The sequence below is a fragment of the Dasypus novemcinctus genome, chromosome 27 (genome assembly GCF_030445035.2).
Source record: "Dasypus novemcinctus isolate mDasNov1 chromosome 27, mDasNov1.1.hap2, whole genome shotgun sequence".
In the NCBI taxonomy this organism is placed as follows: Eukaryota; Metazoa; Chordata; class Mammalia; order Cingulata; family Dasypodidae; genus Dasypus; species Dasypus novemcinctus.
Window position 1 is genome coordinate 7,121,637 of NC_080699.1, and position 19,324 is coordinate 7,140,960.

General features: G+C 37.7%; 1 long non-coding RNA gene across 1 annotated transcript in view; it reads left to right on the forward strand.

The window, feature by feature from the left end:
• Positions 1-8,174: 8,174 nt before the first annotated feature.
• The window catches only part of LOC139437746 (uncharacterized), a 147,513-nt gene continuing 136,363 nt past the window's right edge, over positions 8,175-19,324 (forward strand). The window contains exons 1-3 of the long non-coding RNA XR_011647614.1: positions 8,175-8,311; positions 8,824-8,871; positions 10,048-10,176. This is a non-coding gene — a long non-coding RNA (uncharacterized lncRNA). The remainder of the gene's footprint in view (positions 8,312-8,823; positions 8,872-10,047; positions 10,177-19,324) is intronic.

Genomic DNA, 19,324 nt, shown 5'->3' on the forward strand with positions numbered 1-19,324 from the left:
CTAAGAGGGCAGCGAGCAGGCGGACTTGAGGAACCTGACGGGATGAGAGGGAGGCCCCCATCGCGGCAGAGGGCTCAGGAGGGGGGTGAAGGGAGCAATGCCGGAGAGTCCCTACCTTGAGCGGCGGCACGGGAGGACGGCGATGGGTCCCGTGCGAGGGGTCAGCAGCGGGCTGGCCAGACAAGGGGCCGTAGCTGGGGTCCCTGTTCGGGCGCCACCTGTTGGCCTCCGCTGCGGCGCTGCAGGCAGGTTGCTGCAGGCGAGTCGCTGCCGGGGATCGGGCCTACGCCACAGCCGGACCGGGGCGGCAGCGGGCAGCTCAAGGCTTGGGGGACGCGCGGTTCGATGGAGGAAAAACCACGGAGACGAGGTCTATGCGCAGGTCTGATTTTATTCGGGAAGTACATGGGGTTTTATAGTGTCATGGAGGCGGGGAGGTTGTGGGAGGGGCATGTCCGCGGGGCAGCTGAGGATTGGCTGCAGAGGCAAGGGCGGACCTGCGGTTTATGACGTAAGCCATTGATGGCAGAGGGGGTTGTTTCCGAGGTTGTGCCGGGGCGGATACGGGATGAGGGCGGTTGAAATGAGGCGGGGAGAACAGCGATCGGCTGGGAGGGGGAAGATAACAGTGGCTGGGAGGAGGGGCGGAGGGAGGCAGCAGCACAAACTGCTGCTGAGAAGGGCCATAATACAGGGAGGTTACGAGGAACAGGCGGGCAAAGTATAAGGAAGCGAAAGGCAGGGTGGGAGCAGGGGACAAGGGAACATATTAGCCCTGCTCTCCTTCAGACGCCGAGAGCATATTAAGCTGCTCTCTTAATTCAATAGAATCTCCTGGTCAAGCCGCGCTCTGCAGAGAGGAAGGGAAATGGTAACAGGCTGACTACTCTCAGAGAGATGAATTAAAATGTTGTCTGCCAAAGAAAGGAAATTTTCCGTCAGAAAATTATAAAACAGGTTTGGATTCCAGGTATAGAATCCAAAGTACACATAACCGCTGTTCAAAAGGATGACTTAGGATGGTAGGGAAAAAGATAAAACTAGTAATCATAAAAATAAAGTATTAAAAAGATAAAAAAGAAGAAGGTAGGGAAGTTGAGAGGGCAGGGAAAATATTAAAAAGCAAAACCAATTCGGGAAGAGACGCTTACCTTCAGGGCCAACTTATCCATTAGGCACAGAGGAACAGTTTCTAGGGCCCATGATACTGTTAGCCCACCAAAATTAAAACAATTTTAATATCTTTTACAATCAGAAGAAAAAGAAATATTAATTAGTATATCCTAAAAATTCCAGGCTGGGTTATATTTGTCATTATACCGACACTGTCATAAAATATAATTTTTAATATTGTTTTATGGAGGAAGGGGCCCAGGAAGGCAAGAGGGCCCACAAAAGTCAGGGCCTGGCTATTTGCAGCGAGTAAATCTTTTAGAGAAGGAGGAGAAGGGATGGAGCCATTGAGCGAGCTGAGGCCCCATGATCATAGCCTTGGCCGCATGTCCAGGCTGTGGTTAGGATTGTTCCCATCCTTTCCAACATTGTTTAAATGTTAATGATGGGGCTGGCTTGGGACAAAATCATAAAGAAAATTTTGCTTTGGGGCCCACATCCTCTTTTCTTCATAAAATTTTACCACTCAAGCAGTTACATAAATATTTATTAATACAATGTGCCGGTCACTCTTGTAGCCATGTGGGAAACATTAGTTAATAAAGGAAGAAAAATCTCCACAAATCTGTGCCCTCTAGACCAGTGATAAAATGTGGTCTATGGACTGGTTAATGGGTTTATTGTTTCCATTTAAAATTCATTATCTACTTTCATGGCTTACATTCGAAATATTTGGGGGCCTTTTCTAGACTTCCTTCCGCTTGCCATCTTTTGTGTTTTCCTCATAGTGTATAGTCTGTAGAATTTCATTTAACTATCATAAAGACTTCTTTTATGGTTCATTATAAGGTCTCTTGAGGAAGATCCCATTTGCACTTGAAAATATTGTATATTCTGCAGTTGTTGGCTGCAGTTTTCTATAAATGTCTATTAGGTCAGAGTAGTTTGAAATGTTCAGATCTTCTGGATTCTTATTTGATATTTTTGTCTGGTGTTAAGATCTTCAGCTATGACTATAGGCTTATCTTTTTTATTTTATGTCTTTCAGTCTTTGCTTCATGCCTTTTGACACGCAGTTATTTGACATGTACCAAGGTATGAAAGTTCAATTTTTCTGATGAATTGACGTCTTTGTCTTATTTTTTTGTCTTGCGAAGGCGCTGACATTAATATTGCCGCTCCAGCTTTCCTATCCTTGTTTACTGGCTGTATGACGTAGCCTTTTTCTGCCTTTAACTTTTAAGCTATCTGGTATTTCCAATTTGTCTCTTTTAGACAGTGTATAACTCACAAGTTTTTAAATCCATTCTGACAAACTCTGCTGATGTGGTTGAGTTTAGGTTTACCATTTTGCTATTTGTTTTCTATTTTCCAAACTGTTTGTTCTTCCTTTGTTTCTCCTTTCCATAATCTTTTGACTTGAGTATTTCTCATCTTTTCCTTTTTACCTTTTTTTTTTTGGCATTTGATTTTGATTTTTTCTACTGAATTTTTAATTATTTCTCTTTTTATTATTTTTAGTGGTTGCTCTAGGGATTAGAATATCATCTTTAAATTATCACATTCTGTGTCACAATGATGGGAGAGAGTGTTGCTGTGGGGGGAGTGGGGGGTGGGGGCGGTGGGGTTGATTGGGACCTCATATTTTTTTAATGTAATTTTTAAAAATAAATAAATAATTTTAATTTTAAAAAAAAGAGTAAAAAATAAATAAATAAATTCTCACATTCTACTTAGATTTAATATTGTACCACTTTTTGCGAACTGTAAGAAACTTGCAGCAGTGTTTTATCATTTACCCCATTCCCCCATCCTTTTTTGGTATTTTTTGTCATATATAATACATGTATGTACATTATAAACACTATAATACACGCTATAGTTTTTTCTTTATGGATTATATATTTTAAAATAATTAAGAGAAAAAAATCATTTATTTTTACCAATATGTTTATCAATTCCAAGTTCTTTATGCCTACTTTAGTTGTGAATTTCCATCTTGTGTCATTTCCCTTCAGCCTGAAGAATTTAATTTAGCATTTCTTGTAGCACAGATCTGTTGGTATAAGTATACTCTTATTTATCTGAGGATGTCTTTTTTTGCCTTAAAAATTTAGAGAATAGTTTCACTGAATATAATTCTGACTTGACAGTTCCCAACACTTCATTCCCACCCACAGCACTTTAAGATGATATTTCAATACTAAAATTTTGATGCTAAGTCAGCTATCATTTATATAATAATTCCCAAATACTTACTATAGATTTTTCGTTTCCTGGCTGGTCTCAAGATTTTCTCTTATTAATTAATTAATTAATTTCTATTACATAAATATTACATCAAATATAAGGGGATTTCCATATACCCTATCCCCCCCACACATATTTTCCCCCATTAACAACATATCTCATTAGTGTGGTACATTTGCTATAATTGATGAACACATATTGAAACATTGCTACTCACCATGGTCTATAGTTTACATTATGGTTTATAGTCTGTACTGGACAATTTTATAGGTTTTGGCAGATGTATAATGGCCTGTTTCTATCATTGCAGTGTCATTCCAATGTCCCCAAAATGCACATGTTACACCTATTCTTCCTTTCCCCCTCCCCTCAGAACCTCTGGTGGCCACTGCCCTTATATCAATGATACAAGTTCTTCCATTGCTAGAATAATAATAAGTCTACTTTGGCCAATAGTTGTATTCCCCCTTTATGGTTGTTCCCACAATCTTTAGGATTTTGGGTTAGTGATGCCCACTCTGTTTCTGCTTGAGAGGATTGTAGATTCCATGGAGTAGATTCCAGTTGTGGATACTTTGTTTTTTGGGATGGTCGTTGTCCATCATCATCCTTTTGTTAATTGTCCTGAGTGGGTCCAATGACCTGGAGTGTAGGTGTTGGCTGCAACTCTGCTGAGATTCAGGGCTCAACCTGCATATGAACAGACCAAAAACTGAAGTCCAAATGCCTCTTAACAATTCTAATTAATAAATTAATGAATTGACTGGAGAGCATAACACTAAACCCTGGTGTTTTTGGAGCTGGACATATTTCTCACATGGGAGAACTTGCAGTTGCCAGCTAAGTCCCATTTCATTAACTTAATCTTCACTTTTCTAAACACTGACTTATTTACCTTCTTCCACCTGTCAACTACACTCTGCCCTTTCCTTAGCTACAGGCCCTGTCTGTTCCATATTTTCTGAGTTTTAATTTCCTCTTAGTACTGTCCTATTCCTATTATTCTGAACTTTAAACATTTCCAACCTTACTTTTTCCCAGTCTAAATTCTCTCTTACCATTTGAAGCCTTGGCATCTTTTATCTATATCTGTAGGCGCAAGGGTAATAAATAACATAGATTCTTTTTTTGGCCCAGTTATGCTAAATTAGGCACCAAAAGTAAATGCCTCATTATTCCTTGTAAATTTACTCAATATATAAAAGGAACTTTAATATGGTTCATGTCGTCTTGACCGTGCTATTGGTAGGTAAATTGTCTCCTGCGCATGGTTTCCTTGCTTTTCTCATTTATTGTTACATCTGATCAACGACTCCTCAGTAACTACTCAAATTTACAAATATTCTTTAAGGGCCAAAAATGACATCAAAACATATTGTAGGAGCAGATGTAGCTCCCACCTCCTACGTGGGAGGTCCTGGGTTCCATTCCTGGTGCCTACTGAAAAACAACACCAACGAGCAAAACAAACAAACATAAAACAACTCAGAGAAGCCTAAGTGGGTCGGTGGTTGAGCGCCAGCTTCCCACATACAAAGTTCTTGGTTTAGTCCTTGGCCCTCACTACCTCAACAAACAAACAAACAAACAAAAACATTGTATTTGTGTTGACTAGTTCTAAAAAACTGGTGTGAGTGTATGAAATTCTGGTGTTTCTTTTTTGGGGTCATAACTCATTTCTCTATAATAGGGTTTGATTAATTAGTTTATTCTTTATTAATTCAAGTATATAAATACTACCTATAAGGGGATACAAAAATACATGATACATGGTCATAGTCCTCAAAAAAGAAAATTTTAAAAAATGCCATATATACCTTGGGTGACCATGTATCTTGGTTTGCTTGAGACACTGATGGCTTTTACTTGTTTCCCATTTACTAATTTCTGGTTTCTCTTCTATTCCCAAAATCATTGTTGTTTAAGCGGTAAATTATATGGTAATCTTTTTTTGCCCTTTTTACATTTAACTGATCAAATTTTATTCATTCTTGCCGCATGTATATTTTACAGAATTTTTGTCCTCAATGGAGCTTTTTTCAGTCACCTAACTCAGTTTTTCAGAGTGTATAATTATTTACATATTGAGATACAGTATTTTTGGAGGGGGGAAATTCATGCATAAGTTAGAAATTTTAACCTTTTTAATATTCTTTATAGAAAGAATAAAGTAGAAGAGAAATCTACCCAGAGATATGATCAATATTCTTCAGTCACTTACCTGTTATGTCCACTAATATGCATAAATATGAAAAGAAACAAGAAGCTTCTTAGTAAAATATATTTCTTAATGTAGTACTTGAAGCAAACCTTTAAAAGTAATAAGGCACTTCCCTGCCTCTCTCTCTTCCCCCACCTTCCTCTCTTATAGTATAAGGACAATTTCCAGCATTCATTCTGTAGCTATGTATTTGTGGTCTTCATGCAACTAACTATTCTGGTGCTATTAAAAGGCATTTTTAAGTCCAGCAGTTGCAATTGCAAGGTTCTACCCCCAGGAATAATTACGAAATCCGAGATATATTCTTTACTTTCTTCCCCCCTCAATCAGGTGAAATACATAAACACCACAAATTAGCATCAATTGAGGTGTTCAGACCAGTGTGCCCTCACCAAAGAATACTTTCTCATTTAAAATAAGTAATTTAGAGTTACTCAGCAATGAAAGTGACACTGTCATTCCTGAGGGATTCATTTACATAAACCCACTTTCAAGTGTTTGGACAGATATGAAAATTAGAGCGATAACGTGAGTGCTATGATAGAGGACTACACAAAGTGTTGGTAAGAATAATGGAAAGAACACCGCCTTGAAATGTGTTCAAGAGGCAGAAGAGGAAAGGAAAGGAGGGTGCTCCAAAGAAAGGGCAGAGCACGTGCAAAGGTACAAAAGAGAGCACAGTGGTCCTGGGTCCTGGGGCGCCGGCGTTGGGGGAACAGGCGGCCCGGTGGTGCTCACCCGGGAGAGGCGATGGTGGCCACATCTTCCAAACCGCAAGCTGCAGCATAAGTTAGGATAGAAGACAGCTTCTGATTTGTGAGTTTATTTACTAGAACATTCTGATGGGACATAGATTTTAACCTACCTTTGACTATATATTTAACACCTTGCTTTTAATAAAGAGATGAGCCCTATATAACACTGGACCATTGGCTGTTTGGGTCACCATTGCTATACCCAAACCACTTACTTCAGCCAAATATAAAATATCAGGCCACTTTGACCTTGAGAGACAAAATAACTTTAACTTTTCTCATTTTTAGCATACTGCACGAGGCAGGAAGTGAAGGGTGCATCTGGAGGTGGCTCCTGGGGTGTAGATGTTGGTGTCCACCTGGCAGGAGCAGCCGTGAGGCAGCCCCACATGACACACAGGAAGCAGATGTCGACCAATTGGAGTGTCCAAAGGAGACCGAGGATGGCTATAGCTGGAGACTCTAGCTGGTCAGTTGGATTGTGAACTTGTTCCTTTTGAGGAAAGCTTTGAATCAGAGGCATTTTCCTGTGAGGATATTTAAATTTTAGCTCTTGGTTCTATAAATACTGAAGCATATTTTCCATTTGGTTCATCAATCTTGAGCATCCCATCAGTAGTAAACAATGATCTACCTAATGCTGTAGGAGTCCATAATTAGGTATTACCTGGTAAAATTATAAGCCCTCCAAGTTGAGGTGCCGCTGCCAGGAAGATGTTTATCCAAGTTACACCAAATTTACTGCATTCACAGTTTTTGTACAACTTGTCATCTTTTTTCATTTGGGCTCAATGTAAAAGGCCTCACTCTATTCCAAAATGTGCAGACAATGAAATTATCATTCTAGTCAAGGGATGGGGTTGGGTTGAGAAAAAATATCCCCCTCGCAAAATATTTGCATGTGTGTATACCCCTCTTTTCTCTTTAGAGAAACAAAAGTCAAAAAACATGTGGGTCTTTCTGTTTCGTCCTACCTTTCCCTAAGGCAATGAACCACCCACTGACATGAGTAAAGGAAGGGGAAGATTCATAGAGACCAAAATAACATGTAAGGCAATATCTCAAAATATGTTCCAGTTATAATTTTTGGCTGTATTTATTTGTTAAAGGAAGTATCTAAGCAACTCATACTGTTTTCTTTAGTGGTTTGGTGGTACCCAAGCAAGGCTTGCAAAACCAGGCTCAGGAAACACAGAGAAATACACCCCTGGACCTGGCCCCCATCTGGACTGGGGAGGACATTGTGGGGAATGGCGGGTCCTTGAGCCCCCTGTTTGGATGATGGTTTCCCACGGCGCAAAGAACTCTAGTGTTACTAGGAGGAGAACCAGCATCCAAAACCCTTCTTTGCTGGCTAATCTGATGACCTTGGGTAAGTCATGTAGCTATGACTGTCACCATCTGTACAGCAAGCTCCTTGAGTGAAGGCATCGTGATCTTTATATCCGCAGAGATGAGCACAATTCTGGTGCATGCTTGGCAGGGAATCTGGGTGGAATTAATGTACATATTTAATATTTCAGAACTTCAGTTTTCTCATCAGAACATAGTATCAGCCCCTGTTGGGAAGGTTTTGTGAAAGCTGCATGTCAATAAGCCTGGTAAACCCTGACCTGCAGGCATTCAGGAGAGGAAAATTTCCTTCCGCTCCTCTTCCTTTTCTCCCAGTTCTTTTTCCTCCCTGATTTCACTATTCAGCAAGTGCCCATAATCGGTGTGTTTGTTTTGTTTCCCACAGTAGACACAGTGTCCCTCGTTTATTGACACATGATAGATAAAGTCATCATTGTCAACGATAACAGCATACATAGTAACTGAGTTCTCCGCTGCTAGACAGTCGGCTGCTGGCTTCGTCCATGGCTGTAGAGCTAGAAGTCTTCCCCAGCCCCGCATCTCCAGCAGCCCTCAGGCCTTTTACTTCACTGCCGCTCACCCAGGGAATTCAGCTGCAGCTCTCCCTATTTGGATCAAGGTAATTCTTCTCTTCAGTGAAACCTGTCTACATCTCCACTAAGGTTTCTAACTCATCATTTGTCTAAACTCAGGTGTTTAATTTCTTTTCTCAGCCTCAAGTTTTTCCTTTTATAGTTCCTCAGTTTTGACAAATCCAAAAGAATGATATTTTATGAATATGATTCTATGGCTTAGATTTACATATATGCATTTATTTTTATCATATCAACCGAATTCCTCAATGGGGTTAAAAAATGAGTAGGTAATGTCATTTCTGTACCCTACAGCAGTAACTTTAAATTTTGTTACAGAAATAAAACCCCTTTTCCTGCAAATAATTGCTAATTATATTTTTCTAAAGTCAGAATTATAAACATAATTCAAATTATATTTAGTATATTGTAAAATCAGTCAATGAGAAGAATAAGGGTTTTTTGATGAATCCAAATATTTTGTGTTAGGAGTTTTGCTAGTTTTACATCAGTCTGAGCAATGTGCTGTACTTAATTCTGTATTTTATTTGGCTCACAGTTTGGAAAGATCCTGGTTCTCACAGATAAATACTTCCACATGGCACAGGTATGTCCTTTATACTTATCTTATAATCATAGATACTATTCAAATAAGAGGTTGGAGAAACATATCTTAAGGTCTGCATACAAACCAGTTAACCTGGTGCCTTCTAATACCTTTTGAGGAAATGTTTACTATAGTTTCATAGAATAGTTAAAAGATATTTAATCTAGAATTGGAATCAAATATTCAAAGCTATTTTCTTACAACATCGTTGGTGACAATTAAAGCCAGTTCAAAATTACTTATCTAAATATTCAAAGTTATTTGCCTCATGTTATTAAATTGAAAACAGCAGTTTGAAGAAAAGTTAACTTCAGTTGTCTTTGATAGGTCTTGTGATGCCCATAACACGTGCAGTTGAAATGATAAAAGTGGCTCCCTTTTATTGAGGATGTACTCTGTGATAATTATTTTACATTTATAGTCTCATTTGCTCCCTATAAAAACCCTGCCAGGCAGGTTTTGTTGTTATTCCCAATCAACATTTGAAAAGAGGATTATTAAATTGCCCCAGATTAAACAACTAGTTTCAAGAACTAGGGATTCAGGGAAGCAGATTTGGCTCAACTGATAGAGCATCCACCTACCATACAGGAGGTCCAGGGTTCAAACCCCGGGCCTCCTGACCCGTGTGGTGAGCTGGCCCACGTGCAGTGCTGATGCGCGCAAGGGGTGCCGTGCTACACAGGGGTCTTTTTGTGTAGGGGAGCCCCACGCTCAAGGAGTTCACCCCACAAGGGGAGCTACCTCACGCAAAAAAATAAAGTGCAGCATGCCCAGGAGTGACGCCGTACATGGAGAGCTGACGCAGCAAGATGATGCAACAAAAAGAGACACAGATTCCTGGTGCTGCTGACAAGAATACAAGCGGACACAGAAGAACACACAGTGAATGGACACAGGGTGGCGAGGGCAGAGGGGGGATAGGAGAGAAATAAATAAAAAAGAAATCTTTAAAAAAAAAGAACTAGGGGTTCAAACATGGGTCAGTGTGACTTGGACGCTCACAAACATTGAGGGACACCAAGATGGCACCAACCACAGCTTGTGCCTGGTGAAATGAGGGCCCCCGTTCACTGAACATGGTCTATGATGCCCTGTTTATCCCTTGTTTAGTATTTATAAATACAAGAAGAGGGAGACTGTTTTATTCACCCACTCTTTCCTTGGGGAGGACAGTATTCTTCTGATGTTGTTGTTGACGGATGCCTTGGAACATCTCGAAGGGTTAGAAGCAGAACTTCTCCCGGCACCTGGCTGATCTGGCACCGAGTTTTAAGAGGAGGAGAAAGCAACTCTACATCACAGGTAGGGAATAAGGAGCTGCCTAAGTATGGGAGGAGTTTGGTTTTTTTTTTAATCTCAAAGTAGCGATAGCTGGTGAACTTAATATTTCTGTGCCTGTTTTCATCTTTTCTTCCTTAGATGCTTTTTGAACATATTTAAGATAACCTGAATAATCTTTAACTGTGGCCTTCAGAGTACCCTGTGTTGGTGGAGGGGCTTGGAACATTCGATATGGTAGATGTCAAGATTTGAGCCCAGGAAGTCAGATTCCAGATCCCGCCTTCTTAGCTCCACTGCTGGGTTGTTTTCCATGACAATGTCTGTGGTGATCCTAAAGCACTCGTTTCTTAATATTATTCAGCATTGCTTGAATATTCTGACACCGGAGGTGTCCGTACAGAAGCAGAAAGACCGTTAATTAAAATGTTGTAGAGATTTCTTTTTGAGACAGAAAGTTTGGTTAGCTAGACATTGGATATACCTTGAAACCATATTTTAATACTGGGGTCCTGAACCCCTGAGGTTGATAGCCTCTAAATCGATGGGCTACAAAGAGTCATGAATCCCCCAAATAATATGTGAGATATGTATGTGTGTAACTTTCTGGGAAGAAAATCAGTTTTTACTGTATTTATCTTTGAAAACTGAATTAAGAATTAATTTAGGGAAGTGGACTTTCCCACATGGGAGGGTCCACAGTTCAAACCCTGGGCCTCCTTGACCCGTGTAGAGCTGGCCCATGCACAGTGCTGATGCGCGCAAGGAGTACCCTGCCACGCAGGGGTGTCCCCTGTGTAGGGGAGCCCCACGCGCAAGGAGTGCACCCCGTAAGGAGAGCCACCCAGCGTGAAAGAAAGTGCAGCCTGCTCAGGAATGGCACTGCACACACGGAGAGTTGACACAAGATGACGCAACAAAAAAAGAAACACAGATTCCTGTACCGTTGACAACAACAGAAGTGGACTAAGAACACACAGCAAATAGACACAGAGAACAGACAACTGGGGGGAGGGGGAGGGAGAGAAATTTTAAAAAAAAGAGAATTAATTTATTCAAATGTATTGGTTGATTGTAAATACCAAACTCAAAAGATAATGTTTTTGGTAAAATATTAAGCAGTCATAATATTTGAGAAAGATTATGAATTAAAATGGGTTAAGATCTTTAATATTACTACAGTAATATAAAACATAACATTTAACTACATATGCAAGATATATATAGCCACTGTATATATACAGAGAGACATTATATTTATGGTGTGTGTTTAGTTTACAAAAGTGCTTTTTCATGTATTATCTCATTTAGTCCAACAACCACCCTATGAGATGAAAGGTATTATTACTGTTTTATAAAATAAGGAAACAGAGGTTTTGGGACATGCCCAATTCACTTGCTATTAAGTAGGGGAGCTAGGACTCAAACCTAAGTTTATAACATCCAACTTCAACAATTTTAAACATCTTTCTCTTTCTTAACTTCTTTTACGCCTTCATTGAGGAATAATAGACACACAGTACACTGCATTTATTTAAAGCTTTCAGTTTGATAAGTTTTGACAGATAGCTACATCTTTGAAACCACAAAGAAGATAAGGAGCACGGCCGCCCCTCCAAAAGGTTTCCTTGTGGCCTTAGGAGTTGCCCCTCCCTTTCCACTCTGTGCCCCATCTCTAGGCAAACACTAGAGATGACTAGAGATTAGTTTACAGTTTTAAGAGTTTATATAAATGGAGTCATACAATATGTATTTTTTCCTCTTCTGCTTTCTTCACTCAGTATAATTCCTTTGAAACTTACTGATGTATTAATGTTTCACTCCTATTTGTTTATGAGTAGTATTCCTTTTGGTGGAAACACTACAATTGGTTTATTCATTCACTTAATGATGGACATGTACAATTCTTTTCACGAAATTGTGCTTTCATTTCTCTTGGCTGGATCGTAGGTAGGAGTATAGGCGTTCTTTTAAAGTATAGACATTCTAATAGGTATGTAGTGACCTCACATTGTGTTTTGAATTTGAATTTCTCTAATGGATAATGAGTATCTTCCATGTTATTTGCCATCTTCTTTGGCAATGTCTGTACAAATATTTGCCCATTTATTATTGAGTGGTATGTGTTTCTTCTTATTGGCTTTTAAGAGCTCTTTGTATGCTCTAGATATAAGTCCTTTATCAGATACATGATTTGCAAATGTTTTCTCCCAGTCTGTGATTTCTTTTTTCATTCTCTTAACAGTATCTTTTATGGAACAAAGGATTTAAAATTTGATATGATTCAATTTATCATTTTTTCTTTTACTGATCTTTTAATATCATATCTAAGAAATCTTTGGCAAACTCAAGTTTTATCTAACCGCAAACATTTTCTACTATGTTTTCTTCTAGAAGTTTTATAATTTTATATTTAGGACTATGATCTATTTTGAGTAAATTTTTGTGTTTGGTGAAAGTAATGGACCAAAGTGTTTTTGTTTTTTATATAAAGATATCCAGTTTTTCCCACATCATTTATTGGAAAGACTATTTCCACTGAATTGTCTTTGCATCTTTATTTTTAAAATCATAATCAATATGTATATAAGGATATTTCTACTCAGTTCGAATAGATCTACTTTTCTATCTCATGTCAATTCCACAGTGTCTTGATTATTGGAGTTTTATAAGAAGTCTTGAAATCATATACTACTGATCCTGCAAATTTTTCTTTTTCAAAGTTATTTAGACTATAATGGTGCTTTGCTTTTTCATACGAATTCTAGAATTAATTCATTAGCTTCTATCAAATGAACCTGCTGGGTTTTTGTTTTTAACTTTTTATTTGAAATATCAAACTTACTGGGCAGTTACAAACATAATACAAAACCACAGCGAACTCCACCATACCCTCATCCCCCAGATACATAGGTTCACCAATTTCAGCATTTCCTGCATCATTCTATCCATTCATCTACCTCCCTCTATTTAGCCATCCATTTTCTGAGTGTAGGTTGTATGCATTTTGCTTCTCTAACATTTAATGCTGCCATGTACATTTCCTAAGAACAAGGATATTCATTTATGTGACCACTTTAAGTGCAGTTATCAAGTTCAACAAATTGAACATTAATATAAGACTCACAGTCTATATTCAAATTTTTCATATGTCCCACTAATGTCTGTTCTGGTTTGTTTTTTGGGGGACACCAGAAAATTATGTTCTTAAGCTAACCCATTCCTGTGCCTGTAAATGCAATGTAGATAGGACCTTTTGGTTAGATTTAGTTAGGGACCTTTGATGAGATCAATTTTGATTAGATTGCTTCAGGGCCTTTGAGTGGACTCTGTTAGCAAAGCATGATGCTGGTTGGGTCTCTGCCCTCTTTCTGGGTCTTATATAAACTGAGAAACCACAGAGAGAGAAGAAGAGACACAGAGAAAGGGAGCACTGCCATTTTGACCCTGCCACGTGAGAGAGAGGACTGCAGGTTGGCCAACATTGCATAAAGACACAGACGCCCCAAGAAGCTCAAGGAGACGGGGCCCAGGGAGAGATGCCTAATTGCCCACAGTTGAGCTCGAGGAGAAAATAGAAAGAAACTGGCAGGTCTCTATCTGCCTCTCCACATGGCAGGACTCCAGTATCTGCGAGCAACCAACTTTTCATGAGAAAGCGTGGATTAATTCCAATAACATGATCTTTTCTGGAAACATCAACATGCATCCATGTTCTCAAATGCATCCCAGTTTCATTTCTTCTTACAACTGAATAGTATTCCGTTGTATGTATACACCCATTTTGTTTATCCATTCCTCGGTTGATGGATAACTGGGTGAACATCAGTGTGAAAATGTCAGTTTATGTCCTTGCTTTCAGTTCTTTTGAATATTTTCCTAGTAACAGAATTGCTGGATCATACGGCAGTTCTATATTTGGCTTTTTGAGAAACTGCCAAACTGACTTCCACAATGACTGCACCATTCTACAGTCCCACCAAGAGTGAAGGAGTTTTCCTATTTCTCCACATCCTCTCTAGCACTTGTAGTTTTCTTTTCTCTTTTCTTTTAATACTGTCCATTCTATAATGTGTGAAATGGTATCTCATAGTAGTTTTGATTTGCATTTCCATAATAGCTAGTGATGTTGAACCTTTTTTCATGTGCTTTTTGGCCATTTGCATTTCCTCTTTGGAAAATACTTAGCAACAGTAGTAAAAACATCATGGTAGTGGTATAAAAATAGACATGCTGATCAATGGAATTGAACTGAAAGTTCAGAAATAGATCCTTACATTTATGGTCAAGTGATTTTTTTTTTTTGGAGGTACCAGGGATTGAACCCAGGACTTCATACATGAGAAGCAGGCACTCAACCAGAGTGACTTCTGCTCCCCTATATGGCCAAGTGTTTTTTGACAAAGTTTTCAAGCCTACCCAGCTGAGCCAGAAACATCTATTCAACAAATGGTGCTGGGAGAACTGGATCTCCATATCCAAAAGAAAGAATGAGGGTCCTTATTTCACACCTTATATAAAAATTAGCTGAAAATTGACCAAGGACCTAAATATAAAAGCTACACCATAAAACTCCAAGAAGAAAATGTAGGGAAACATCTTCAAGATCTTGTCGTAGGTGGTGGTTTCATAAATCGTACACCCAAAGCATAAGCAATGAAAGAAAAAATAGATAAATGGAACATCCTCAAATTACAAAGTTTTGTTCTTCAAAAGAGTTTATCAAGAAAGTAAAAAGGAAGCCTACTCAATGGGAGAAAATATTTGGAAACCATATATCTGATAAGGATTTGATATCCTTGTTATATAAGGAGATCATTCAACTCAATGATAAAAAGACAAGCAACCTAGTTAGTTTGTTTTATCTGATTTTAGTATAACCACCCCAGTCTCTTCTGTTTAATATTTGCATGGTATTTATTTTTTCTAAGCTTTCACTTTCAGTCTAGTTGTTTCTTTGAATTTAAGGTGTCTCTTGTAAACAGCATATAGTTGTGTCATGCTTTTTTATCCATTCTGTCAAACTCTGCCTTTTGATTGGAGAGTTTAATTCATTGACATTTAAAATAAGTACTGAAAATGCGGACTTTATTCTGACATTTTGCTATTTGGTCTTTCTAAGCCTTAAATCATTTTGTCCCTCAATTTGTCTGTTAATGCCTATTTTCATATTTATTTGATTTTGTGTATTATATTGAGACTCTTTTCATTTCTTTATGTGTTTTTCATATCTTTTCTTGCTGATTACCATGTGCCATAAATTTAATATCTTAAATTTATAAAAATGATGTTGGATTTAATACCAAGTTAACTTCAATTGCATTCACATACTCTCTTCCTACATCCCCCCCTCAATCTTTTTGTGTACTTGCTACAAATTATATCATTATACATTTTATATCCCAAACCATAGATTTATAATTATTTTTTATGCAATTGCATTCAGAAACTGCAAGAAGTAAAACAAGGAATTACATACCAAAAAATACAACACAATAATACTGGCATTTATAATTACCCATACTGTTACTTTTCGTGAAGGTCTTTTTTTCTTTAACCTGCTGTTTACTGCCCAGTGTCCTTACCTTTTACTCTAAAACACTCTTTAACATTGCTTATAGATTTGGTCCCTGAGCTGTCTTTTCCTTAAGTTTGTATCAGCTAGTGATAGAGTATTCCTTAAGTGTCAGGAGTTAAGAAAAACAAACCAATGTAAAAACAAAACAAAACAAAGAAACCAACTTTCACATTCTTCAAAAATCTGCAGTGCATTAGTTGATGATCATCACAGTTTAGCCCTCCTATCAAGAAGATCAGCCCGAGAACTTCAGGCTCCTCTCCTTTTCTAGCCTGCATCTTTGCCTGGGCTTGTGCTTGCTCATGGCCTTAGGAGTTCCCCATTTACAGGAACTCAAATGGCCCCTCCATTCCTTCTGAAACGGATTTTTCTCTCCCTCCCTGGTGCTCTATTATGTGACTTAAAGCAGGTAATCCTTTGCCCCATGCTCCTTTGACTTCATTATTTCGTATACTGCTTTAGCTGTTTGTATTGGTCTAACAAAGGTCTGCCTATACACAGTAACAGAAAGCTGATGACATTTATAAGGGTTATTATTTGGGATAAGAGCTTACAGTTCCAAGGCTGTGAAAAGTCCAACTTGAGGCACCATAAGAGATGCTTTCTAACCAAAGTCATCTGCCACATGTTGAAACAAGATGGCAGGTGATCTTTGCCTGGTCTCTGCCTTCCCCTCAGAGCATCCTCTTTCAGGCTCAGCTGCTCTGCTTTCTCCCCGATTTCAGCTGCAAGCTGGCCTAGGGCTTATCTCTTTCTGGGCCTCCTGTATCAGTCTCAGGAGTTCCACCCTCTTCCCAATTTCAGCTATCAGGCAAATGGTTCATCTCTCCCTGGGGCTCAGTTGTTTGAGCTTTCTCCTTTCTGTCATATGGCAGGATCAAAAAAGGCAGAGCTTTTTCTTTCTGTGTCTGTCTATGTGAGTCCATTTATATCAGACCCAGCAGGGGGGTGGGGACTCAACCTAGAAAGATGGCCCAGCCAGTTTTTCCTAGTTGTTCAAAGATTCTTAGGAAAAAGGCACCCTGGGACATCTTATGCCACCATATTGGTTGACCATTAGGATTTTATTGGTTTCTCCACTAATCCTGACTATTTTCTTTCTCTTGCTTACTTTGTGTTTTGTTTGTTTTTCTTCTTCTACTCTTTTATGGTGAAAGATGAGGTCATTGATTTGAGACCTTTTCTCATTTCATATATAGCCATCTGGTACTACAAATTCCTATTAAGTATGGCTTTAGCAGCATTTCACAAATTTTGATACATTATATTTTCATTTTGTTAGCTTCAATATACTTTTCATTTTATCTTTAAAATTTCCTGTTTGATCTATATCTTATTTGTAATTGTGTTCTTTAGTTTCCAACTATTTGGGCCTTTCCAGAGATTTTTCTGTTGTTGATATTTAATTCTCTTTCAGTCTGAGAATATTCATGGCATGACTTTTATTTTTAAATTATGTGAACTTGTTTTATAGCTCATAATATTGTTATCTTGGTAAATGTTTCATGTGCAGTTGAAAAGATTATATATTCTGCCATTGGTGGATGGAATGTTATATAAATAACAGTTATTGTCAAGTTAGTTGGCAATGCCTTTATATTTGATGTTCATTTCTTAAAAGCAGCACATAGTAGTGTCTTGTTTTTTAAGTCCAGTCTATAAATATCTACCTTTAAGTGGTTTGTTTAGACATTAACATTGAATGTGATTATTGATATGATCAACTGTAGGTATATTATTATTTGTTTTATATTTTCCCATCTATTTTCATTGCCTCTTTCCTCTTCTTTTGGATTCATTGGATAATTTTAAAATTTCCATTTGTGTCCTTTATTGGATTATTTGGTATAATTCTTTATTTTGCTATTGTAGTTGTTACTTTAGTTTTTATGGTGTTCATATCTTACTACTGTCTACTTTCAATTATTTATATCACTTTATATATGCTCTTTAGTATTTTTAGTAATTTACTTACATTTCTCCCTTCCAAGCCTTTATACAATTGTTGTCATACATTTTATTTTATGTATGTATAGGTTCTAGAATATACTTTAATATTTTATTTAATTTGTCAGTTATCTATTTTAAGGCATACAAAGGGGATTTATGTTCTGCTCATAATAAAATAAAACATCATATATTATATCACACTATTCAAAGGCAAATAAGTACAATCATACTTCCCTCATCTGTGTTAGTTTTGTTTAATGATACCTGTTTACACCTCCTGAACATCATGATTCAGTTCAGCTCATTCCAACAGCCTTGGTTCAGTTCATGATCTTAACTCTTTCCAGACCATATAGTCCTAGAAGTCCTGAGTGGTAGTCACCTGGTACAGTCAGGTGTCTGCTCTTGTTTCCCTGTCAGCTATTCTAGGAACCCTGGTCAATTTTTTCTGGTGTAGTCTATCTTTGATATTCCTGCCAGAAAACACAATCTCTGGCCTACATCTTAGACAAGGGCCTTGAGGAAAATTTGAAGGGAATTAAGAAACCATGTGTTGATCACAAGACAGTTAAATTACTATAGTAGCTGATGTTATCTGAAATTATCTGAAAGGATGACAGTGGAATCCTTGATTGGGGGTTGGTACATAAGTATACAACAATGAATTATTCCCTAAGGACTTAACTAGTAATTAACTTAAGGAGAGAATGTTTAATCAACAGTGAAAACATTTATAAATCTGTTCTATAAAGCCAGTGTCATATTCACATTCAATTGACCTAACCCTGGTTTTGGATTAATGTTTGTATTGTATGCCTTTTTCTATTCTTTTACTTTCAGTCTACTGTGCTATTATATTTGAAATGAACTGTTTGTAGATAGCATATAGTTGGATCATGTTTTTTATCCACCCTGCCATCTCTATTTTTTAATTGGTTTGTTTAGACCATTTACGTTTAATGTGATTATTAATATGTTAGGAGTCAAGTCTGCCATTTTATTTTTTTGTTCTGTCTGTTTTCTTTATTTTGTTTCTGTTTTTTTCTGCCTTCTTCTGGTTGAATTGAATATACCTGTGTATTTTTCAATGTATTTCTTTGTATATTTTTTAGCAATTGTTCTAGGTATTACATTATGTATACATAACTTATCAGAGTCTACTGGTTTCACCATTTTTTTCCAGTTCAGTGAAGTATAGAAACCATACCTCCTTTTATGTCCCTTTATCCTACTCTGTTTATAATATAATTGTCTTAAACACTTATACTCTGAGAACCACAAGAGTTGATGTTAAAATTTTTGCATCAACTGCAAACATTATTTAGAAACCTGAGAAAGAAAAAGGAAATCTACTGTATTACCATATTTTTACTTTTTCCATTGTTATTTCTTTCTTCCTGAGGTTTCAAGATTCCTTGTTTTATTATTTCCATTCTGTTTAAAGAATTTCCTTTAACCATTCTTCTGTGGTACATATTCTGACAACAAATTCTCTTAGTTTTTCTTCATCTGATAATGTCTTGATTTCTGATGGATATTTTCACTGAACATGGAATTCTGGGTTGACATTTTTTTCTTTCACCACTTGGAAAATGTAATGCCACTTTCTTTCTGTATTTCAGATTGATTTTTCCCTTTAGGTAA